This window comes from Lathamus discolor, chromosome Z (genome assembly GCF_037157495.1).
Source record: "Lathamus discolor isolate bLatDis1 chromosome Z, bLatDis1.hap1, whole genome shotgun sequence".
Classification (NCBI taxonomy): Eukaryota; Metazoa; Chordata; class Aves; order Psittaciformes; family Psittacidae; genus Lathamus; species Lathamus discolor.
The window spans coordinates 1706950-1734194 of NC_088909.1; positions in this window are offsets into that span (position 1 = coordinate 1706950).

The following is a 27245-nucleotide window of genomic DNA, read 5'->3' on the forward strand; positions in this document are numbered from 1 at the left end:
AACAGGGCTGTCTGACATTTATGAGTTAGCATAAAAGTACTTTAAATGAAGACAATGTACTCAGGATCTGCCTGAGCAAGAAGGACCTAATTTTCCAAGATTCTCTGCACTCACAGCTTCAAATTACCCAAATGAAGCCACCTCGACAGTTTTGCAAAATTACATTCAAGTGTTCTTGATGTTCAACTGTTTGTTCAGCCTACATATCATGATGCCTCCCAACTGCTCAGGGAAAGTACCAGTAACAGTGACATCCTTCTGTATTTCACCTTACAGTGTTCCTATACAGCACCTTCTCCTCAATCACAGCCATGTTTTGGGTGAGGCAAACCACTCACCTAACTCACTGCTGAGCTCTGGACTGCAGACAGCACACTGCTGAAGCATCCACATACTATTAGAAGCTTGAATCTCTCCAATCCCCACTTCCCACCTCCATACTCCAGATTGGAGTGGCCACCCCACAACACTCATCAGATAAAACCTTCATCCAGCAGCCTACTCACAGCACTGCCAGGCAGAGGCACCTCTCTGGCTCCATGCATTGTGCCGGGAGGTTCTTGGAGCTGAGCTGGAAGCTCTGTGTGCCATGAGAGAGCAGTCAGACCTCAGAGCCACAGGTGAGTGTTTTCTGAACTAATCACTGGGAGGTAACAATCCTTATTAACCCTCTGTAATTCAACTGGCCGAGTTTTTTTCAGAACCCCCATTTTCTACTTTCAATACATTATGACATAAAATAATCATAAAAAGTTAAATCTTAGCAGCAGCTTTTTTAGGGTGTCATTGGCATAATTACACTCGTTAGCTTGCCTTTATTCTAACTACACAGACTAAATAAAAAGGCAAATCTCTTTGCCCTACCCCCCAAACTCTTTGTCCATCACCTGCTTCTTACAATCTACCATCAAGGGTTCCTAGACAGTTTTGAAATTCCCCCAATATGTTTGTGGGACACTTAAACAGAAAAGCACCCAAATCTGGAAGACAGAATTTAGCCAAACAGCCAAATACTAGTGGCTGGGATGTTAACTGAAAAAAAAGAACTAATTTATTTTTTTAATCCAAACCAAAGCTTCAACTTACTTTCCAGCAGCATAATTCAGACTGGTTTTCTTCTTTCTGAAAAAAAAAAAAAAAACAAACCCAAAACCCTGCAACATTAGCACAAAGGAAGAAATTAAGCACAAAGGAAGGTTTTTGGAAGTCAGGAGGAGGTTACAACAGCTCTAGTTGTATGTTCTCATCGCCAAAGTATTCTGTGCCATCATTACACTTCTGTTCTTCCATGCTAGTTCTCTTCACTGGTACTTCTGAAATGCTTGCAGGCTAAAGGGAGTATTTTCCAGGTTGCCTCACTACAATACTCGTCCCATAAACCCATGCTCAGCACAGTTCACTGACAGTCTCTCTAGCTTCCCACATTACCTGCAAAATTCCAACCAAATTTACCCTTGGCCCAAGACCAGTTAGCACAGCTATGGTGTGATTATACAGCACAACACCAGCAGCTGCCAACAGGGGGAAAACAGGCAGCCAAACAGGTGAGTGATCTTGGAAAGCCACAATGAGGCAACAGGAAGGTAAAGAGGAGCTCAGCTCTTAGGGCACCTCTGAAACAAGAGGAAGAGCAAAGGTGAAAACCAGTCAATGTTATTGCAAGCATGCATCATTGCAACAGTGTAATGCCAGGAGAGATAACCATTCATATGTAAGCATGTACACAGCGTTAAGGGTGTAAGAAATATGGCCGAAGAGCTAAATATAAGTACTTATGGCAAGCCTTTGTAACAGTGAAGAAATGAGCACCCATGGTCAGAAACCCATGTGCTGTCACCACCTGCGCCTTGTTATGCACAGACAGGTCTCTTAAAAGGTCTATTTTAATTATAAATAATTATAGATTTATAGGGATAAATACATAAAATATGTACCATATAGAACAGTTATGCAGAATATATATCAGGGATAAATAATAACCCTTCTTATTGCATAAATAAATACTGTGAGCGTTCCCCACTCCCTCCCCACATTCTCCCACTCCTGCAGCCTCTGGCTCTCCACTGCTGTTCATCACCTAAGGCAAACACTCTCTCACTTCCCCTCTGTTTCTTTAAAACTCTAAACCACGAGGCAGCACGAAGCAACGCCACAGGTCACAATATCAAAAGCTGGAGCTTTTACAGGTGTCCTCGATAACACAGGCAGTAAAAGGCGGCAGCAGCAGAAGCAGAACTGCTGACCTTGTTTGATGCTGCACAGGAAAGGGAGACACAGGCACTGCCATAAGGAGCAAGCAATGCACCATGTAAAAACATGGGTTTTTCTTCATTCTTACACTAAATCTTGCAAAAGTCACTTCAGCACCTAACACATGCAAAAAAAAAAAGTAAAGATGGGGCTACTAATGACACAAAACATGGCCAAGCGAGATACATCGTAGTGAAGCTGATGATTGGCCAAGCCCCATCATGCTCCACATCCCAGTGAAAACAGAGCACAAGCTGCACAAAGGACTCACAAACACCAGCCTTCCCTGGGGACCCAGGCCAGGCCACAGTGGGTTCCAGGACAGCAGCCCCAGCAGGCAGGTACAACCCCCCAACACCTACACACATGCACACACACACACACACATGCACACGTATGACAACACGGATCCCTTTGCACACACAAAAAGCCAAAATACATTACCAACCCAGCAGGGCAGCCTTTACTGATATAAGGGGTAACCTTGATTTTCAGGCTCAAAGGCATGCTCTGGCCCTTCCTGATGGTCTTTTTCCCAAGAGTCATCACAAGGAATTCGCCATTAAAAAATCTTGGTATTTCCTTTACATAATTTTGATTTACACAGAAACATGAAAACTTTTCCAGTACCTCATTCTCCAGTCCTGTATCTCTACAGTTACTATGCCTGCGAAAATGTCTATCACTTATGAATGCTACATTAACCCTACACCCTTTTCATGATATAGGGAGAAGGTTTATGAGTTGGAACTGGTAACACTGTTTGATAGTTCTCTATACTGAAATTACTGCAGTTTTGTCCCTTCCTAGGAAGATGTCCATAAATTGAACCACCTTGGAAATCTAGTGGGAAAACTTGGGGCTAAATCCTACTTGGTTTAGTCAGGTACACATGTGAATACTGAGAAGGTAGAAAAAAGACTGCCATTATAAGGCTCAGTCTCGGACAGCTGGACAGACCCCTGGTAATCTCAGGACAGGCATCCTTTTATGATGGCAGACTGCTGGAGAAGGGAGAAGTCTGGGTGTCTCCTTGCCTCTTGTTCTTTCTCCTCATCAGAGATTTTCTCCATTGCTTTATTTTCTGGGACAATTTCTACCATCTCAAAAAAGACACATTTCCAAGGATACTTTCTTTTTCCCTCTCTGCCACCCAATCCATATGTAAAGGCTTCTAGCCTTTCTAGTGCTAGCACTGCCTCTGTCCTGCTCAAACACCGCTGGCAGATCTAGTCCAAGTCTTTTAGCATTTCCCTCCTCAAATACTAAGATCAGCTTGGATTTAAAATGAGTTATGGTGAAGGCAGAGCAGTTGGCACTATTGGAAAGACCCACATGTACTAAGTGACGTGTGTACTACATGTGGGTGCGCATATGTGATCCACAGATGTGATACAGGACCGCATGTTTGCTGTATGCTCCCAGCGCACGCTGTAAACAGGCAGAGCTCACACACACTCAGCGCAATTCCACCCGCACACACATATTTCTCTATCTGAAAGCATCAGAACTGGTTGGACTTAATTTATCAAGTGCCTATATACTGAAGACCTTCAGACGCAGGCTGCAAGCAAAGATGGGACAGCTGCTTTGAGTGGTGGCTTTTCAGCACCAGCATTATCACAAACAATATTCTCTGGCATGACATGAAGCAAAGGCCAACACTAATTAGAGATGCCAGAAAAGAAAGTTTCCTCCCCTCCCATTCCAGTCATTCCCTCCCAGTAACCTCCAGTTCCTGTGCACTGAGGAAGGGTGGAAACACCTCAGGGCACTGCCAGGGAGGCAGTTTACATGAAAAGCTGACTCTCATACTATTTTTAACATGTCCCCCATGTATTAGAGGACTATTTATGTTACATCTATTTAAGTGCATGTGAGTTTATGTGTTAATGCCTGCTCACATACAGGATAAAAAAAAGAAAAAACACAGCACGGTTAGTCAAGCACATGTAAATACAGACAGAATCCTATTTATTTGGCAGACCACACAAAGCCTAAGAAATGAAAAATGCACTCACGCCCTCTGACACCCTGGCCGAGTGTATGCACGAGAGCTCTTGTGGTAGGGACTGAAGGCTGGCTTCTGGCTCCCTCTCTCTCACTCTCCCTTTTCTGTTAAGAAGACACTTTGAGCACAGGGATTGCTCACAATCTGGCTGTGTGATCCACATGCAGGACTTGTAATATGCCTGCTATTTCCCTCTCTCTCCCTCTCCCCCCCCCCCCCCCCGTCAAACCTTCCCCCACGCCATCCTTCTTGTTCTCATGTTCAGTGGTTATTTTAGCTTAATGTGGTGACATCACAGCCCTCTTAGTGAGATAAAGCCCTTGCTGTGAATGCAGAATATGGCTCTACTGATCACTTCCAAAGGATGGGATTTAGCGGGGTCGGATCTTTAATGCTCATCCCTGGAGCAGAAGACGCTGTGTTGTAGTGCAGCTCCGCGCAGGTTGCTCTGCGAGCTTGAACAGCCCTGCTGCAGCATGTGGGTGACAGCATCATGCCTTACTCTGTGAAATGGAAAACCTGGGAGAGACACTTCTAATAGGTTCACTCATTTCTGAACAGCAAAGGAGAACAGCTACATACCTGCCTGTGGCAGTAACTTGAATTTGGTGGGGTTTGAATGCAAAGACTGGAGAGATGGTTCTTAGCTAAGGAGGTAGATGGAGCGCGGGAAGACATCATGAGAGTATCCAAAACCATGCTTTGTATTCAAATGAAAAAACCTTGTGAATTTTTAAAGTTGCCCCCAAAAAACTCTACAACTTCTCATTTATCAGTAATTTGTCCACCATTTCATATCAGATTTGCTATAGCCTCAACAGTTTGTATGATTTCGTTCTACATTCTCCTAAAACGGGAAACAAAGAAATAGCAGATGATAGTACAAAAACTTAACAGCAAACCAGATAAGAAATGCAGGAGGAGAATAATGCAGTCAAATAAGCTTTCTGTTATGAATAACTGTGCCCTGAGGTCTACAGGCATAATCCCAAACCCTAAATTATCTTAAATCATGAGGATACTAATAAAGACAGCTTGGGACAGCAGAAGGGGTCTGTGATTTCAAGGGGTTTGTAGACCATGTATATATGATTAACATTTCTGTGCTAAGGTTTATTACTTCATTATAATATTTTCCATCATAAATGAATAGGTAAAACACCTAGCTATTAAATATAAACCTATCCTTCAGGATGATCAGATAATCACTTCAAGTTAAAATCTTTCGTAATTTTTAATAATGCATAACAAATAAGATTATTTATGGAATTTCTTCAGTCTGCTTGCAGGGTCCATGACTACGTATAGCCTCCTCTCTTGAAAAGCCTGAGCTGCAGGGGGTGCACTGACTGCTCTCCCTCTCTGCCTTGAATCCCAAGGACAAGGGATGCTCCTGGCAGCCCAGCTCCATTCTGGAGCAAGGGGGTAATTAGCAGCACACAGGAGTTACCAGCCATGGCGATGCAGAGGAATCAGGGGCAGGCTGATGGGAAAGTCAAGTGGAGGCCTGGCTGTCTGAAACCTCTTCAATAGATCTGTAGTCTGGACTTGAACTCTGCCCTCTCACCTTGGGGTCCCATATTTCTTCCCCGCACCCCCCTGCCTGCGGCTGCATTGGCGATGAAGGGCCTTGGTGACCCCCGGCCACCTCCCAGCCTGCAGCAAGGGACAGGGGGAGGAAGGCGTGAGGAGGCAGCGGAGGGGGGGAGAAGGGTCTCCAACTTCCTCACAGGTAATTAAAGGGACTGTTTTCAAGGTTGCATGGGCGAAAGACAATCTGGCCTAATGAAGCATCGATCGGCCGCACCAGGGTAGGCAGAGGCTGACATTCACTCAGAGGTTCCTCCAGCCGATGGAAAACTCCGAGCCAGGAATCCTCTGCCCTGTTCGGCACAGCCAGTGACCTGCTGTGGGGAACACAGAGTTTGCTCTAAATGGACATTCATTCTGTAATTACCCAAACCTGAGTGCTGGATGGGATAAAATTATTAATTAGAGAGGCAAATTATTTTTGTGGTGGGTCTTTTTGTTTCTCTTCTTTGAGGTAAATGTTCTTCATCATTCACATTATAACCCCGCCAATCAGTGCTGACGGCGCTGGATGTGTGAGGTCAGTTATGGAGATGCAGAAAATTGTGGGGGATTGGCAGGGATGTTTTTGTCAATTTGTAAGCAAAACCCTGTGTTATTGCCAGGTTTTCATCTTTTCATCACTGTCAGCCTGTGCCAGCACAAGGTATCTAAGAGCAAAATCGTCTCAGAGGCAGCTGGAAAATTAACAGGGGAAGATTAAAAATATATTAAAAATATTTTCATGTAAAATAGAAAGAGGAAACAGGTACTTACATAAAAAAAAATTTAGCCAATTAAGCCCCCTGGAAATGCTGACATATCAAGCTCGCCGCTCACCCTAGCCAGGCATCCACTCTCCCACTCAGAAGCCAAGCAGCTCCGCAGCATCACGCTTGCCGGGCTCCCAAACCTGCCTGCGCCTCACCCAGCCCCTTTCTTCTGTCCCAAACGTTTGCATTTGTAGGATGTCTGAATGGTAATAAAAGGGCCAGGAAATGATAGTTGTGCCAAGTAAATTGGGGTGAATGCTGGGGGAGGGGAGGACAGATCAATTGTGAAACAACTTGCACATTATCTGGGAAGGATTTGCTCGCGGTCCTGCGCTGCTCCGTGTTACAAGAGGCCCCGCACTCAACAATAGCATGTCCCCTCGGAGCGGGAAACACAAAGGGAATTTGCTCTGATTCAATCCACACAGTGAGGCCCCTCTGGGGCTAAAGAGGGTCACTTCTACCCTGGCTAAAAATAAAGAAAAAAGATTTCTTTTTCCCCTCTCACACACACACATGCATACACACGTACACACGATCCTGTTGGAGAAAGCAGCCCGCCTCCACTTGATGAGATGCTTAAAAATCACGAGCCTCCTCTCTCGTTTTTTTTCCATTTAGACTTTAGCATTTGTCAGAATTTACTTGAAAAAAAAAAAAAAAAAAAAGAAAACAAATTTAAACAAGTAGAACGTGATCAAAGAGTGGCCAAATGGCCTCTTCCTTTTATTCCCTCTACTTGTATAACAAGTGCCTCTGCCAGGGGGCTGCTGCAGCCCTGGCCCCTAATAACAAAGGAGGGGACACCGTTAGAGCACAGAGCTGTAAACTGAATTTTAAAGGACACACAAGAGCCTCAGTATAGGGCTCTGCTGCATCTGGATGTATTTTTCTCAAAACAGCAGTTACAGTTCTAATCCCAGATTCTTTCATTGACAACAGGTCAGTGCGGAAGGGTGGAAATTGCGCACAACACCTGCTGAAATTACAGGGAAAAAAGAAAGTTTTCCCTAAATTGGCCAAAATGTAGCTCAGCAGATTCTATCTGCATTAATTTGGCTGAACAACAAAATATTGCTGTGGACAAACTCTGACTACAGCAGTCCCGAGCTCCCAGAATTGGCACAGCTCAGCCCAAACAATGGCTGCTTCCTATTCACCTTAACCCAGCTTTTCGAAAGAACATCCCCAGAAATGCAAAGCGTCAGCGGGAAATGGCAATTTTATGAATCCTAATCAATCAAAGGGCTTATTAACTCAATGTGAAGCCAGATTAAAATCTTTAATTATAAATCGTGCTAAAAGGAAAAACAAAATGTACTTATAGTACATTGAAAATTCCGGATATTAACATAGTTGCCATTATCTCTCTCAATATTAAATTTCCCCTCCCTGCCTTGCAACATGCTCACCTTTCTCTGTTCCTAAAGAACAGAACTGTGGAGCAAACTCATTTTTCTCCTTCCTAGGCTTATTAAAACGTATTCTCCCTGCCCACACCTCGGGCTCTGCGGTGGGGGCAAGAGAAGCCCCGCTTCATCGCGCAGGCGGCAGCCAGGGCAGTGGTTCTTTATTAACTGGGCCGAGTCTGAGTTACTGATTTCTTTTTTGGGGGGGGGTCCACAATCAAACGTGAAGCATTTGTGCTAATGAAAACAGCGTGCATGTCTCTGCCGGCATGGGTGATTGGCAGGGCTGCAGATTGCTAGCCACGGGAAGGGCCCTCGCTGCAAGTGCTGGAGTGAGTGGGGCCGGGGGTGCTTTTTTATCAGGCAGACATTTGGGAAATGACCACGGCAAATGTAATCACAGTTGGATGGCAGGGGTGGGGGTGCGGGCGAGGGCGAGCACAGAATGAGAGTCGCATGTTTTATTTATTTGTTCAAAGTCATGGTCATCCCATTGTGTGTCCCTCTCCGTGCCTGTCATCTCCTGCCCCTCCAGCCCCACACCCCAGCCCCAGCCCCACAGGCAGAATGCAGCTCGGGGCTATCATAAAATACACCCAACTTCTCCAGAGCCCAGCATTTGCCTGGAAAACAGCTTATTTTCTCTTTGGAATATTAGCATTGTCAAAACCGGCTCTAATTGTGTTGTTAAGCGAGATGTTCCCTACACATCCACAGCGCTCCCTCTTTACCAGGTCACTTGCTGCCCGGCACAACGCACTGCCTCCTCCCGACCCCCAGTTATAAGTTTGCATCTGAAACTAAAGGTCTTTTTTGCATAAAATTAATTTTTCAAAGTAGAACGAAATTTCCTTTGGAAAAGAGATACTACAGGACACACATTGTGATTCTAGGTCACTTCATTTTTTTATACATAATTCCTATTTTCCTTTCTACTGTTTTTCTTCCAGCGCATCGCTTCCCTGGGGTTTAGTTCTTCAGCACCCCCCAGATGAAGAGCACCTTTGCTAAGTGGGATTTTTCAGATTTGCCTCCGTTTTGTGGCTGCAATTGAAACCCTGAAAGGTGTTTCCTGTGTGTAAAACTTAAGGAAAAGCCAGCTGGTTAATTTGAAAGACAATTCTAATTTCAAAAAATAGGAACTTGATTTTATATTTTACAAATGACTGGTTGGCTCCAAAATGGTCCTAAAAGCAAATTTCACACCTTTGGGAGGGTAGTCACCTCCTCTGCTCTCTAACTGCTGCCTGGAAGCTCTGCACACTGTCCTGAATTCCCACTGTCAACCACAGATTCCTGGCCCACTGTTTTCCAGCGCATCCTGGAAGAGGAAAGGGCCATTCCCACATGTGCTCACCAGGATCCTTGCCCTCCTCTGGCAGGGTAAATAACCCAGAATACTGATTTGCAAAAGGCGACCAGCACTTGTCTGCAAACTGAGCCCAGGGACACAGAAATGGTAGAGCTTGGGAACGCCTAAAAGAGAATTTACAAAATATAATCCATGGCACTGAACCTTTCTGTGACTAAAATGTGTTTCTCAGATTCGGGGGGTTTTCCCACAAATACCTCCTTGCACACACACTTTGTGTTATCTGCTCTCGAACTGAATATTTATGCTCTATGCTGTATACACAGAATACTGGATTTTTATTTTTTTTATTTTTTTTTTGCAAATAAATACTACATATGTTTCCTGGCTGAAAACACTAATGCACAAACATTTCTAGAACTCATTCGAAACCTGAAATGCTATGCCACAGCAATATATTCATTTGAAGATGACCATTAGAGCTAACAAACAGGATAAGGGAGGCACAGATCTCATCCTTTTCAGCTCTTGCAACTGCCTTTCAGTAAATTCAGAAAAGATCCTTTGTGCCCAACTTGGTTTTCATTTCATTGCTTTTAAATTTGTTCAGCTTGACTTTTGACACTTTAGAGGCTTAGCCCTTTTTAAGTACAATAATATAATAAATATTTGTGTTGCCAAAGAAAAAGTGAATCTGTTGTTAGTGTTAAGATGTAAGTGTAGCAGGATCCCTTTTTCATTCATTTGTTATAAATAATTCACACAACTATGTGCATTTTATAAACACAATCTTTAGGAAACTGATACTATCAAACATTTTTGAGACAACACTCAGAAACATATACATATGCACAAAGTATTTACCACAGTGTATTTGAAACTATAAACAAAAAAAATTGTTAATGAAAGCAGAAAAATAAAGATATTTTATGTAAATAATTATGTTAATACAAAGTGTTTTCAGACTTATTTATACAAATTAGTCAACTGAATGACAAAAAGCTTTGACAAACTACAAACACCTATCAAAAATTATATTCTTTGGCTCATTTGCCCTTGCAACTTCCATCTTTAGCTTGCCTTGGAAAAAGAAGGACAATTCAGAATCTCCCCTACTATCTGTTAAGACAGAAACAAGCCTAGTCATATGCATTTGCCTTTACTTGTATGTTAAAAAGTGTTTTCTTGTTTTTTTTACAAAATATTTGAAGAAATTGTTTGGTGTTTTTTTTAAAGTTTAAAAATTAAATAAATTAAACCTGTTTTAATCCAAAATTGTTTTCCCTAAAATATTTGTGGGCAGTAAGCTAGCTTTGATTAAGAAAAAAAAAAAAAAATCATATTTTTCAGTAAACAATTTAATATGCAGAAAATATTTTTTTCTTTTCCAAAAGAAAACACTTTAAAATCACTCAGAAAATAAATGATATATTGAAGAGGAATATGAGAAACACTGAGCTGGAGCTCCCTAAAGCTCCACATCTGCGCTTCTTGTACTTTTCACTATCGTTCACATTTTAGGACGTGAAGTGTTCCTATTCTGTTACTGCTAATGAAACGAAATTTTCTTGCACTGTCAGAAATTACAGTTTCGGAACACTTTATATTACTTATTAATTCAAGCCATAAAATTTCAAACAAACTATTTTTACTGTTTCAAATGATCTTTTCCACGTTTGGGACTGTTCCGTTTTGCAGCCCTGCAGTGTCTGTGCAAATTCTGTTATTCCCAAGAACAACAAAAACCCCATTTATATTAACAGATGTTTCTACATGTGGTAGCATGACTGGAGACAAAAAGGCGCTGCAGCACAAGGAGTTCCCAACCATTTAATCTGGATTATTCCACTCTGCGTTTGCCCCACAACCTGGACTTTTTGGGAGAGCAGTGGGCTGAGGGTGCCTGCTCGGGCTCTCTGGATGCCCAATTAGACTTGTCTCTGGACCCTGGTTCAGGCTCAGACTCTCTGTTGGGGTAAAACCATTTATCTTTATCGTTCCCTGGCGGTGGGAGGCTGGGGGAGGCCCTGGCTTCGCCTGTTGTCAGCGGGCATTGATCAACCCTTGCTGGCTGGTGGCGAAGGCAAGGGCAGGTCCCCCAGGAGCCCTTCGGGGCTGGGCTGTGTCCGGGGGAGCTGTATTAAGTTGTGATCCAAGTGACTGCTCATTGAGGGAAACGGGTATTGGCGTCCCCATCAGCCGGCGACACCCTGGGTAACACTTAAACAAGTCCACTCTGTTAATGTCAGGCCATTGGGGACACGTTTAGCCTCTCTGCTGACCATTAGACCCATTGATGGAGTGGACAATAAACCTGACAGGACAGGCTGGACGCTACTCCCGAGCCAGTCTTACAGCAGGCGGCGGCCTGCCCACACCTACAGCTGCCCAAAACAGACCCAGGGCCACCCTCAGAGAAAGAGCCACAGAGGGACAACTGCCTAAAACCACCCCAGGCCATGAGCCAAAGCAGGACGGGGAAGGGAAATGATGGAATTGTCATATTTTGCTTTAATTTCTTTCTTCCAAGTGCCTTTTCTACAGGCTGGACATTCTGGAACCCATTTCTTAACTGCCTTCTACAAGAAAATAAAATGGTTATTACTGTAGAAAGAAGGGAATTTATGTAGTTAACTATACTTTGGTTACAACACTTTGAAGGCAGCTTATACGACTGGTTTATTTCATGTCACATTCTTAAAAAAGAGAATAATCAAAATGGGAAAACAGTAAAAACAGCTGTCCTTTTCCATCCAGAGAACAATTTTTTTGGGGGGAAAAATCAAGTTTCAAAGTATTGATTCTGTATTCATTAATAAAAAATAAAAAATTAATAGGAAATTCAACCTTATCTGTTTTCAGAGGAAGTGCTGATAATCGCATTTGTCTTATTTAAGGAAATTATATTTAATTTTTTTGTTACCTATGAGAGGACTAGTATTTACTCTTTTAAGTTTCTGCCAGTAAAAAGAGCCCTGGGTTTGACAGAGCAAATTTTCCAGCATTTGGAAGCTTTTATCCCAATTTTAACACCTTATCTCTTTTCCTCTAGAGAATTAATTGGTATTGCATTAAACCAGAAAATGGTATAGAATTTTAAACAGTCCACACAACCGGAAAACTGACAGGTCATTAAAAAGCTCTACTGGAAAGAAACTTCATTCTAAAAATTTCGGGGTTTACATATCATATACAAGCACATATATATCTACACATATACATATGCTCATATAGAAAGCAAGTTCACAACACCAAGTAATTCATCAAATTAATTGAAAATAAAACCTACATTTTAATATTAAGTACATAATCAAAGATATTAAAACCATTGAGATTTTTTTTAACCTGGTAGTCAACAAAAAGCAACACAGCTGAAAGAAGATGTAAGTATAATCCAGATTATTCAGATAGGGTTTAGATTTTCAGTCAAATCTCACAAGCTCTTCATGAAGGACACATGCTTTTTGTCACTAACGCATTTTCTAATCCATGTAACTTCCGCAAATTTAAAGATATATTTTTAAAGCCATTTAAAAAGACACTACAGTTTCGTGGTACGTTTCTTACTAACTTAGTGAATGCTGCATTTGTATGACTCTGAAAACAAAAGGATTTTTTCCTGTCACCCATGTGATGGTTGCAAACTGATTTCTGCATTTATTCAAGCTGAGCCTCTCACACCTGCAGCCTGGAAGATGCACTCTCAGAAACACAGGTGACAATGCTTCTGGATTTTGTTTTTTTAATTTTTCACTGTGATTAAAGAATATATAAAATTAAGGCAATTGACAACTATTTTTCCCCCCTGTAGGACCTGTTATTTTAAGATGATATAAATTGTCCAGTATTCTCCGTGACTCCATGCTTGCAAGGCATGAGGGTACACAGTCTCTAGGTAGGTAATAATCCAGTGTATCAGAAGGTGAAAAGAAAAAACAGAGTAGTAAAAAACAAAATGTCCTGTTCTTCCAGAAAGCCTCCTTCCCCAATTAAATGTAGCGGCTCTTGTGTATCATGGCTGGAATGCCGTGGCTTTCCCTGGGCCTGCAGATGCAGAATCCCTGTGTCAAAGGGGGGCCAGCATCATCGCCTGGAGCCTCACCCATAGCTCCTCTTTGTACTCCATGTCTCTCATCTTTTCTCTCTGCATTTCCATTTCAAGCAAGTGCACAGGGATAGCAGCACAGATCAATTGCAACACTGGATATTTAGTAATACAACCTGCGTATTTTTATGAATATTTTAATTTAGTAGGAGCACAACGTAGCCTCCCTAAATGAGAAACACAAAAGCTCCTCAGTATGTGACCCACAGCCACTCCTCACCTTACCCTTCGGTTCACAAAGTTTCCCCAAAGCTTGTGTGAAAATTTTCTGACTTTGCATCTTCACATAGTTCATCCACTGCTTCCTAACGTGGTCCTTGACCTGCCAGTCATCTGTGGGCACCAAAGGGTGTCACAGTGCACTCATCACTGCTTTCGGGCCAGCTGGGACACCAGGCAGGGCCCTATTCTTCCCCCTGGCTCAACACTGCAGACACTGCCCCATGCAAAGAGTGACAGCTCACAGACCTGATGAGCAGAGGGAAAATCACGGCAAAACTCTGAACCCTGCACTGATTGCCGATCATTAATCGTATATAAGGAGTTTGTGTACTCTGGGGCAGAACTGTCCCCTTTGTGGGCACATCTGAGTCACACAGGCACTGAAGTCTTTGGAAAAGCCACTCTTCCCATTGCCGTTACATTTGCTGTGTAACACAAAATGCAACAGCTACTCACTTTCTGAGCCTAGTGACCTCAGATACCCACCTCAAAAGGTCTGAAACGTTGCAGAGACAAAACTGAATTCTGTATTTGAATAAACACTAGATGATCTCCATTATACCTACCACAAAATGGTGAAGGTAAAATTCACAGATTTAACTTGACATAACTGAACTTTTGAACTGACACAGAAATTATATTACAACAATCTTTTAGGCCACCCTGTGACAGTAATTTTACATATTACAAAATAGTTACCTTTGAGAAAGAGATACTGTGAAAAAAGCAGGGATTCAGAAAAAATCTGTAATCTCACTTCATATAGAAGGAGCACAAAGGAAAAATGTTTTTAAATACATAATAATATCCTAAAAGTTGCATCAACATGATCAATATTTTTATGTCCACCTGTCATGCATCTTCCAGAGGAAACCCCTTCCCTCCACATGAAAAGCTGCTTCTCATACCTAGAAGCAGAAATTGCCAAAGAGAAACCTGAAAGGATAAACATCAGCTGATAGCAGAGAAGAAGATATCCCAGGAGGAGCTTGCAGCACAGCATGGGGCAGCTCCATACGTTCCGCCCCTTCACGGGTCCCACACATCTAACCCCTCACCATGATTCTGTACTAAACCTGCTATTTCTGTACATGAGTAATGCCTCAGAGTACTCTTTTACTTCTCCTTTCTTGTCTTTTCACATGGTGTATAAATTCATATATAATGACTCCATTGTTAATTGCAAGTTTCTTTAATGATACTTAACTTGCTTGCTTCTTGTTCATTTTACCTTTTACAAATAACCTGCATGGTCATTTGTTATCATTTTTGCCAGGCGCTTTCATGCTAAGCAGCAAGGTCACTGCAAAACCTGTATTGATTTTCTTCCTAAATATCCAACTGTACAAATACATATTTTATCAGTGGTTCTGAAGTCATCCCTGAGAGCTAATGTAAACACAAACCAATCCAGCTGCAAAAGCCTTTGGAACATGGAGTTGGAGATGGACTTCTGGAGATTCCTGCTGGAAAAAATCATGGCTGATTAACCCTTTGGTTGCTAGTGGGGAAGGCAGTTTAGCAGCTGTGGCTCTGAGAGCCGTCACTTGGGAGAGCAGTCACGGCAGCACAATGACATTTATCTTACGAGCATGTTCAAATACGGTGTATTTTGCTTGGTTGATTGATTTTAGCATCCAAACATACCTTTCACTATTTCAACCCAGAGATTCAATATCCTTGCTTTGAAATATATCAAATGCAAATTTCCCAAAATTATCACCCCAAACTAGAATCTCTTAGCAATCAAGATAAGTATCTGTAATCGCCCTCCACTGATAGGGAGCCTGGCCTAACAGCCCTTATATTCACCACAGAGTTGAAATGCCAGGCCTGGAGCTCACCAGAAGAATGCCCTGCTAGGTCAGGAATTTCATGTTGTTAACTTATTTATTATCTTTTTTCCAAGAATGACAGAGTCCCTTTTGCAGCTGAATAAGGACCAGTTCTCTCCCCGAAACTGTGAGCAACAGAGATTCTTGGGTAATACCAGAATTTCTCTTTTCTTAGCTTGGTACTGAAACATTTAAACTGGGATTACAAGAAAAACAAACAAACAGTGTGGATGGCTAGAAAAAGTGATTCAGCACAGGACTGTGCTTCAGACACATGTTTGTAAGAAACCAACTTTGAATCCTTGTACCAGATGTAGTCCTAGGGAAAAATGTATGCAGGCAACAGGGAGTTAAGTAAATAATTTTTTCTTTTCTTTGTCGATGTGTTTAGTTCTCTTCCTGCCAAGACTCATTTCACTCTGCTATCTTGTGAGAGACACATATGGTGCAGCGAAATTGCCATCCAAGAAAGCATGTCCCAGCCTGTTGAGACATCATCAAATAAGATTAAAGCAAAGTAAAAATAAAAAGATAGAGATTTTTTTTTCTTTTTCTTGTACAGAGAACATCTGATGAAAGTCACTGAGATACTTGAATGCTTCTAAAGGTTTTGCAACCATTTCTTTACTTTGCTTGGTTAAGAAAAAGGTAGAAATAACAAGCCAGTGTCTCCTTTTTCTTCTTCAAGTTAGTGAAAAAATGTGTTTCATAATAAACCTGATGTATGTGAATAAAATACAATATTGCCTCCTGTGCTTCTGTGGAAACAGCACCTAATCCCCAAAAATACCACTGAAGTTCTTTGTTGGTTGCCTCTCTGCCAGCATCCCTAACTTCTCCATGCAAAAAATCTCTTGGGGCACAAGATAGATGAATTAGCCTACTCATCTACTCCACAAAAATGTCCAAGTTCCCTCCCAAACAGCATATTCAGGCATCTTTTTGGGTACCAACTGCTATGCCAAAAATTACAATTCATCACTTGCAAAGAACAGAAATCCAAGTAAGTGTGAAAGTCCCTGTTACACAGGCCTCGAGGTGCTAGTGAGGATGAGGAGGACTTTACTGGCTCTTTCCCCACAAGATTTTTCCAGTATCCACATTTTAAAGAAACAGGACTCGGTAAGAAAGTCCTTCTTGCTCTTGCACATGGTCCTTACAAAACGACATGGGACCAGAGTGGAACTGCTGTGATGGTTTATGCTGTTACATCAACCAGAATTGCTGAGAAGCAACTTGCCAGCTACTCTTCACTGCCTTGAAATCAGACTCTAGGAATATTTCAGGCTCACTGTATGCTTCCCACCAGGAGAGCACCAGCAAATACAACACATACAGTACGTTCTGTAAGTAAATAAACAGAAGTCTGATCAAGGTCAAAAAGAAATCACAAGGGATAGAAGGAAGCCAGAATCAAATTATCTCTTCTCATGAGAGAAGCTGAAGGGGTGCTTCTTATCCATGCAAAATAATCTGCAAAACGGGGTTCAACTACAGAAACAGGAATGTATTTTGTGTATTTCTTTGCTAACCTCTCCAGTTAGAGACTGCATTTCCAGCTCTTATTTCTAGCACATACCCCTCACTGGACTGCAGGAAAGCAACAATGCATCAGTAGCAGAGATTATCCCTGGCCTTAATAAGCTGTTGTTGGCTTTCATAACAAATGCAGCCTAGGACGAGTCACACTGAGCTCAAAGACAATCTTACCAATAGCCTGGAGCAAGGATTATAGAAACAAGAATCCAAAGGGGGTGGGAGGGAGCAAAAATCCCAAGAAACAGGGGCTAATGTAAAATCGTTTACATATTAACCTTCTTCCCTTCTGACAGTGGTCAAGTTCTGATTCAAAATACAAATTATCTCCAATTACTTCAAAAGAGGCAGTCACAGAGCTGTCACTTAACCTTCACCATCTGTTTGGCTCAGAAGAAAGCTGTACAGCCTGCCACTTTGACCTCATCTTTCTCTTCCCGCACTGGACAGGCACCAAAAGAAGAGAAGATGGCTTATTGTTCTCCAGAGAAAACCCCTGCCCTTGGGGAGCTGGGGCCTGAGGGTGCTAGGGGGCAGAGGCAGAGCTTCAGGAGGTGACTTCATTCAACTCTTCAGGGGGAGGCAGGGGTTGTTTTGGGAGGATGAGCTTGTAAAACATTCCTCACTCCTATTGCCAGCCGTCTCCAGACGTAAGGTTTGTTTAAAAGTGGAGCCTCTCTGCAGAAAGCTGTTGCTTGCTAAACCACAGGGGTGAGTGAAAACAGTAGAAGCTGATTCACAGTGTATTCAGGCTTAGAGACTTTTGAAAACCTAGTAGCCAGATGGACATAGAAAACCAGCAGCTACTTAAGATGTCAAAGGGAAAACACATCCTGGAAAATTAAATACCTTTCTAGGAAAAATAGCCACACAAAATGTTTGGGAAAAGAAAGTAAAACAAACCCCAAACCAAACAACCAAACCCTAATAAACCAACTAAAACCCTAAATACAAGAAGGTGCACAGTCTGGGAAAGCGCAACTTAAACTTACAGATGTGGCCTCCCTGTAAGATAAATCGGAGTTCAGCTCTCCTTTCAGCTTTACAGACTAGACCAAGGCTTTTCCAAAACTGCAGATCCCAGCCTTTTGTGTGGTGCTGACGGAAGGCTCGGAGCTCATGGTTCAAACTCACCTGGAGAAGCAGCATCAGGGAAGAAGCAAGTACAACACACCCGCGCCCCTCCCCTGGAAGAAGACAAGCAAGGTAGCAGGGAACTGGGCTCAGAAGCACAACCCGTAAGTGCAGAGGTGTTGGGAATAAAAAAGTCTGTTTGAGGAAAGAGATTCCAGAAGGGGTGGAGGGCGCAGTAACAGGGTGCAAATTTTTGAATGCCTCGTGGTTTATGGGCAGTTTCTAATGCTTCTGCTGAGAAACATTACAGCATTTCCACTGGCTCTGATCTTTATTTTTAGTTTTATTACCCACTGCATAACAGGTTTCTTCAAGAGAGAAAGAAAGAAAGCAGATCCCTCTGTAAACAGGAGCAAGTCCAGCTCCTGAGCTTTTCACATAGCAGTGGTTTAGCATGAGGATAATTTCATATGTGAAAGCAGCTCCAAAAACAAACATCTGTGTAGCTGTGCACATTACGTGGCACTTTTGGCATCATTTGGCATGGGGACGAAAACCCCTTCTCTTGTCAGTCTTTAATCCAAGAAATACACACCACAATGCACACAGCTGGGTGCAAGAGCTGCAAACTTTCCATTTCCATGGCAGATGGTAACAAGTCAATTAAACACACAGAGCTACAGTGCTGCTAATAGCATCAGGTAGTATGGAGCAGTGCAGGCCATGTGAGGAAGGAAACTCTCCTGCAAAAGGTGCTGAACCAAATAATGATCTCAAGCAAATAGCCCTTTCTTCCTAGAATCCAAACTCCTTTGCTATCTTTTTGAAAAATCAAACAGAATGTTGAGCTCAATTTGCAGTGCAGAGAGGGAAAAAACATTCCCTGCGCTCCTGTGCTGGAATAGCCCAACAACAGCTGCAGCCACCCTGAAATGTTTAATTTTACTTAAAACATTCTCTCAGGCCGATGTATTATTTGAAGTATAACGTACAGAATTATCTAATGAATTCTCAAATCAAATACTCTCATTTTGCTGCAGGCCATTTCCCGAGAACAAACTAAAGGCACACAGGCTTCTCTCTGTGTCTGACGAGTTTAAACATATGTCCAGTGGACATCAGCTTCTTTCAGATTACTTCTCCTATTCACTCGTATCTCCTGCCACTACAAACTTCCTTAAATTAAATACAAACAGAGAATGATGATAACAAAAAATACGGCAGGATTACCAGGCACAAAAAGGCCTGCCATGAGTTCTGGCTGTCCCCACGCTGTGGTAAGGGATGTGGTGACAGTGAGAAAGTCACCGAGGAGCAGCATCTGGCTCTGATTAGGTAACAAGCTGTAGCATCTGCAGACTTGTCAGTTCTCAGCCCACAACAAAGTCCAGCCAGCAGATCTGTGTTTAAAACGGGAACTAGCTGTTACATTTTATAAAACAAACATTATCTGTTCCCATTGCAGGGTGCCTTTTTATTAAAGGCCAGCTATAAGAAGAGAAATTAAATGTGCTTGTTACATTTTACTTTTCATCTTACGGAAAAAAACCTATTTGTTTTTAAGTTTGTCTGTCAGAAACCGTTTCATTTGTCCTTCCTCTGTGAAAGGGTTATAAGAGCAGAGCTCTCACAGCACACAATAAGCAGTCACTCTGAACCTTTTGTACTCTTACAACATTCCTCTGCTTTTTTGCTCTAAGAAAAGTAAAACAAAACTTCCATGTAGTAAATCCACAAGGGGTGAGAATCCACCCTGTGGCTGTATCCCCTAGGATGCACAGTAGGGTCTGCAGCACTCTGTTCAGGGGGAGGTTTCACACCTCCCTTTTCCACTGCCATTCACCCTTTCAGCTTTGTTCAGCTGCACAACTGAGTCAAAATCTACCCATCTCGGTTTTTTACTAACGTACTTGAGCAGGGTATTTGACTAACAAAGCCTTCATATTTCACTTTTTTTTTCTCCCTTATTTTTCTTGGTATGTTGGAGTTGATCTTTTTCTCTGCTCTCTGTATTCCTGAGTGACAGCTACAGTCCTCAGCGCCTCTTCTATAACCTGAAACGTATTTATACTTCTTTTTTGAAAAATGAAAAGAATACTCTGGGTGTAAGAGCAAAGTCCAATATAACTGAGGAAGAACTGAAGAATTATTAAACCCGAAAAGTTAAATTTCTGTCCAACCTCACAGTTATTTTTCAGCATCTAAGGGAAACCACCAATTAGCACCTCCACAAAATACATTCCTGTAAAGCCAAGTGCCAGTCCAATGAATAGTAGAGACTTGGATAGCATAGATCTCTCTGTGCAGTTTCGGAAGCCTGTCAGAAATTCATATAATTTAAAAATTTCCCAATCTGAGCTATTTGCTTCTGAAAATACTTAACTTGTGCCCTAGTCTGTATGGGAACCAGCGTGCACAAGCGTTAAACCCAGCTTCAGCTCTGCTGGCACGCACCACAGTGGGCACAGAAATACCTACATGGGTGGAAAAACAACTCCCAGTCTCGGTCTCATCACAACATCTGAGCACAAAGAGAAAACACTATTTTTCAAAACCTTCGGATGTCTGCTGAACTCCAAAATAAGGACCTGAAGGAAAGAACGTCACAAGGACTTGGGTGAGCGGGTTTTGTTTGGTGTCGTGGTTTAAGCCCAGCCAGTATCTCAGAATCACACAGCCGCTTGCTCACTACTCCGCTTCTTCCCTGCCTGCTGGGGGTGGGATGGGGAGGAGAATGGAAACAATGCAACTCCCATGGGTTAATAAAAGAACAGTCCAATAACTAAGGTATAACACAAAACCACTACTACTACCACCAATAATAATAATGATAAGGGAAACAACAAGGGGAGAGAATACAAAACTAAAAAGGGAAGGAAAAAACCCAAACCCAATAAACACAAGTGATGCACAATACAATTGCTCACCACCCACCGACTGATACCCAGCCTGTCCTGAGCAGTGATCTGGGGCCTCTGGGTGACTCCCCCCAGGTTCTGTACTGGGCACAATGTGCTGTGGTATGGAATACTCCCTTTGGCTAGTTTGGGTCAGGTGTCCTGTCTCTGCTTCCTTCCAGCTTCCTGTGCCCCTCCTCACTGGAGAGCATGAGACTGAAAAGTCCTTGATCAGGGTAAGTGCTACTGAGCAACAACTAAACCATCGGTGTGTCATCAGCACTGTTCTCAGACTGAAGTTGAAACACAGCACTGCACCAGATACTAGGGAGGAGAAAAATATCTGTTACAGCTGAACCCAGAGCAGTTTTGAACCTTGCGGAGAAACCTATGTTGTGAAACACAAACCACTGTATCACCAGTCTTAAGAAAATGGATTGATGTCAAGTGATGCTTCAGAATCTGCCCCATAGCAAAGTCACTGCGCCATTACAGGAAGATAAGCAGAAAATCTTCTGTGCAAACAAAGGAGAGCTCCCCAGTACCCCACAAAACATGCACCTGGTTGCACAGGAGCACGCAGTACCTCCTGTGCAATGGGACTTAGTGAAAAAAGAATCATCCCGAAATGTTGCTACCTAAGTTGCAACTTGGCCTCTGTTTATAAGTAAAACCGATGAATCACCAGATCGCATGAGCCTCCATGAGGGCCTGCGCTGCCATGGGAAATCTGGCTGGCTGTTCTTCAGGATGAACCTTTTCTCAATTTCATGAATTTCATGAATTCATCAATTTCAGTGAGCATAAGCCACAGAGACCTGTTTCCCCTGGGATAGCAGGAGCTGCTGGAAAACACTTTTGTACAGAGACCTGGCTTTAGGGCAGCGCAGAGGAGGAGGATGAGGGTAACACTGGCACCCCACAATGTGCCTGTCCTCTGTGCCTTCCCTCAAGCAGCAGCTACAGGCACCTTAGCTAAAGGAGCAGACAGCCCAGGATAAAAACTGGGCACTTCCAGCCCCAGAGAGGCCCTTCACTCTCCTGAAGCCATAAGGAATCTTACAGGTTTGTATTGTCCTCCGTCCTGGTTTCAGAGCTTTGATGCTGCAGACAGAGCCTTGGTTGGGCAGCACCATGTCACCTAAGCCAGACCCCTCTGCAGACATCTCCTTCCACATGCTGCTCACAGGGACTCCTGTCCTTACATACCAAGGGCTAAAACCTAGTGCTTTAATGTTGTTACCACGGAGTTCCTGCTACCAGCTTTAATAGAGTGTTAAAGACAAAACGGTGGCTTCTGAATGTCCAAGTTCTCTCAGTGTTACAGCTTTTCCCCAAACCTCTCTGATGACCATTATAAAACTGTCAGAGCAAGCGTTCTCCTACAGCCATTTTGATGCCTCAGTAAAGTGCCGTGCATTTTAAAAGCAACATGCTCTGTCCATGATGATGATTTATCATTATTTGCATGACGGCTGTACCCAGAGGCCCCAGCCTGGTTCCTTTGTGCTGGGCTTTGTACGAATACACAGCAACACACTTGCCTAAAAAAAACCCCTAAATTCAGCCTAAATGTTCCAGACTCATTCTCTTTAAGTATTTCCTCCCTCAATATGTCCATAATTTTTATCGTTTTAAGGGGCATCTCCCAACCCCTAATAATTTTTTCACAGAGGCACAGATGAGAAGTTTCTGCTTCCAGGTACAACCCTACAATGAACACAACAGGCAGTGAGGTTATCTGTGCAAAACTTACAACTAGGTCTGAAAACATCCTTTGGATCCAAGGACAGGCCAGGCACCACAAGCATCAAAATAATCAAGCAAAGATGAAATGACTGTGTGTGACTCTCCCTCCTTTAGCTGAAAAAGCTCAAAGCAGCTGCTCTAAATGAGGAAAAAAAGATAGAAATACAGTAAACACTGCCCCCCCCCCCCCCCCCCATATGGCTACGGATGCACAATGGTAGTATGGAAACAAAGGAAAGGTGTAGAGGCTGCATGTAACACCCTCAAAAGCAGGAGTGAAAACAGTCTCTCCTATCTCTAAAAGCAGCTGGGGATGATTCACGATAGATTTTTCTGTAATAAAATTCCCCTATGTTTCTTTACTTGGAAAACTCAGTTTATAGGTCAGTTAACAACTATTAAAGCCACAAGAGAACATGAAACGCACCACCTTTTCTTTTTGATCCTTTTCCCTTTTGGATGAAAGTTTTGAAGTTTGGGATATAAAATCCCCGATTTTTTGTTGTGTTTTATGCCTCCATGAAGGCATTAAACCAAAAGTTTGTGGGCTGAAGAAATATCCCATAACTAGGGGGGAATTGAAGCAAGCTGTCCTGCCCAGCACACCTGCGAGCCAGGTGCTGCCCTGGCTCCCAAATGGAACACCTCATTTACCAACCAAATCTGCCTGGGAAATTACCTGCCCCTCTCGATTGCGGCAAGTGGTTTTCATCAGCCTGCACTGAGCCTCACTCTGCACTCTGCAGATTTACAGCACCAGCTATAAGGGTCGTTGTAGGAGGGAAAGGAATGGAAGCAATGTTTAAAAGCCATTAAATAAATAGAGGGTCCCCGTGGAGAACGGGCAGTGCCTTGGGTGTCCATTCGTTAGGGCGGCCTCCCGCCGAGCCCACCACCACGCGCTGCGCACTTGGCTCCGAGGCTGTACGGACCCCGTTCTCTTGCAGGATGCTTCGGTTTTGAAATCTATCAAAGGAATCTCAAAACAAATTACATGGTAAATTATTATCTCTGTTCTGGCCTCCTCTCTACACCCCACTGTTCAGCATGAATGGCGGTGGGAGAGGGCTTGTGAAAGCCTGCCAGATAAGCAGATTACAGAATGTCAGGTGCCTCGGGCTACGTGAAATTTCACAGCCAAACTTCGCTGTCCGTATCAGTTCATCTCACTAATGTGGGTCACAGGCTATTTCAATTAATGCACCTCTAATGACTAACAGTTGTTCCTTAATGCAAAAGGAATAAATGCAGATACACAAAGCAGCAACGTACAGCAAAATGCTCTCCCCTTGCTTCCCACCCGTATCACTGCACTGACGAACCAACTAAGAGAGATGGGGAAACCAGCCTTGCAAGGAATACAGCCTCTCTTTCAGAAAGAAACCTTTTATGTAGCTTTCCTATCATTGCCAAGGCATTTCTGGCAGCTTTCAGTGTCCTCTAGATCCCAGTGTAGTGAATAACAAGACCTGATATGAAAACAGAATGCAGAAAACAAATTAGCATTTTGAAAATAAAAAGCCTGGCTTTTAATCCTATTAAGATCATGGCTTTTTTTTTTTTTTTTTTTTTTTTTTAAGTTCTCTGAAAGATATACTGATGTTTCCATTAACATAAATGCTGAAATCAGCATTTCCTTTGAAAGAAGTTGTTAATATTTGGAAATGGTAGGATTTCCGATCCCAGCTTTGATTGTTATTCTATGCTACCCTGCAAGTGCCAAGGTCATGGGGAGATTCACCTGCACACTGAGCTAAATGAATGCGCTCGGCCACAATACATGTATAATTTAACATTCTCCTCTCAAGTACCACCATGCATTCCTAAAAATATTTTATTACAGTAACAAATTGGTTTCAAAATCATGCATTATGTATTCTGAAATTAGGTCTGCCAACGAAACCTGTATATACAAACATACACACAACCATGCAGGAAAGCATGAACATAGAAATTATGGGTTCTAGAGGAGCTGGAAGTAACAATTAATTCTTCCTGCAACTCCAAAAAGTCCAGGTTTATTACTTTAATCTGCATAGTTAAAAAGAACAAAACAATCAATTGTGAAATGTATTTAGAAATCAGCTAGCATGTCTTTTTCTAGAAGCCTTTGTGAAAAGAAAATGTTTAACTGCAAAGTGCACAGTATATCAAAGCACACATTGGGGGGTTCATTTCTCAAGGGTAGAGCTAGAAAAATATACAAAGCTTCTCAAATATTTAAAAGAGTATAAGTTACATTTCAAGACTTCCCCCGATAACATTTTACATGCTTTTTTCCTCCAGATCAAGCTCCTACAAACATTTAAGATTAATTGATCAAAAAATCCCTGCTAAATTCTTGATAATAAAAGCATTCTTTGCCAGTTCTCTTTTAGTTAGTTAGCCAAGGAGTTAAAAATTTCATAATATTGCTGAATTTTCAGTAACAAATGCTGTAACGTTAATGCACTTTCATGATAGATGGCTGTTTCTGATTTGCAAATTTCATTTTAAGTTAAATATACATTGATGAAGCCTCCTTTTACAGCCCAAATATTCCTTTTTCTCATGCAAAATAAGCATGTTTCTTGGTCAACTGACATTTTGTTAAAATGGACTGGAGGTAGCTATTTATGAATAATTAAGATTAAAATGTTTCTGTGATTCCCTCAATGCTTTTTTATTTTAAAACATTTATATCATGTCAAAATGGACTTATTCTTCCAAAGGTAACTTTCCATTAAAATAATGGGCAAAATGACATTTCTAATTTTAATAATAGCCCCGAGTTCTTCACTACAGTCAAAGCTGCCTGCTGCAGAAGCACGACGTTTCTTAGGACTGAACCATTATGTGAATTCTTTGTAATGGTGCTAAAATACTTGGTTTGAAGTATTTACAACATGACAAATGAGATCAACTAAATTTCCATTTTAAAACAGCAGCCCTGTCTGAACCTTTATTTTGAACTGTGTGTTTCACCCTGTTAAAACCATTTGCTTTCCTGTTATTGATGGAAAGAGAGAGAGCCTAGCAGATTCTACTAACTCAACTTTGTTCAGTTTTAAACTTTAGGATGTATTTAAAAAAAAAAATAAAATCTTGCAAATGTATGCTCAAACTGGACATTTATTTCATTTATTTCATTTTTGTTCCAATAAGCAAAAATACGAAATATTCTGAAAGACTGTGCTTTGCAATAGGAAAGACAGACTGGATTCAATACTTTACATTTTTAAGAAATATTAATTCAGCAAATATTACATAAAATCAGAACCTTTCCACTCTCCCTTATGAACGCTACTGCAAACGTTGCACTCAGGAGCTGCTTCTCTGTGATTTCGTTGCAGTGTTGTGATATGACCAGACATACAGCTTTTTCAGTAGTGAAATCAGGACAAATGATTTAATCTCATCAGTAGTATTTGAAAATTGTAAATGTTAGCAGCTTAATTTGTGATTTCTTAAAAAGCCTTTTGTATCACTATTTAGACTGACACATTGAAGCTTTGCTTTTAAAACAATAATTAAGAAATTGTTGACAGAAACTAAATGTCACAGACTATTTTAATCAATTGTAAATGTTCTTCCCCCTTTTCTTCTTGAGGTTGAGCCTGACAAAAAGGGAAATTTAAACTACCATTAGAGAGGGGAACGCAAGTTCCTGGAGTGGGTTTTTGCAGTAAAGAGATGTGATTCATATGAGTAATAAGCAAACTCCACGCTATGGATTTTTAAATGCCCTGGCTATTAATCCAGAGGTTAAATGATTAAACCCATTCCTGCACTTTTCAGTTTAGCTGCAGATACGTTTCCTTGAATTTAGCTGAGGGCAATTTTAAACTGAATAGGAACTGCTCTTTTATTTGTTATTAAAGTCCATTGCTATCTTTCAAAACTGTTTGTTACACATATCTGAACACATACATATATTAAGAAAATATACTGAAATAAATACAAGATTATAAAAACTGGATTTAAAAAATCACTCACTTCTGCATGGCAATTTGCTTAACGAAAATTGTAAATGGCAATACATTAAATCAGCAGTTACAACCATTATCGCTCATGTACAAATTTAGGCACAAAACAAAACTATTTGAGCACAATGCCTGAAAAAAGGCCCTTCAAGGGCCGGGACTGGGGCTGCCTGAGCACTGGGAACCAGCTGAGCACAAGCCAACGCTCCCTGATGAGCTGCAGCAAAGCGCTCGGTGACAGGGAATGCATCTCGGCCAGCAGCAAACATTCCAGGCTGGGAGCAGCCTTTTCAAATGACACCTCCATCAATATATCCAGCCGTGGGAAGTTTGAAAAGCATGCAGGAAAGAGCACATAGTGTAAAGCTTTCCTTCCTGATGCTAATTCTCCTGCACGAAAAAGGCAAGGATGTTCACTCCAAGTGTTTTGTTGTTTTGAAGCCAGTCATTTACGTTTAAAGACAGCAGACACTGCAACAGCTTGCAGACCTTCTGTACGTCTTTCTGGATGGAAAGAAAAATACCTGAAAGCTAAAATGGA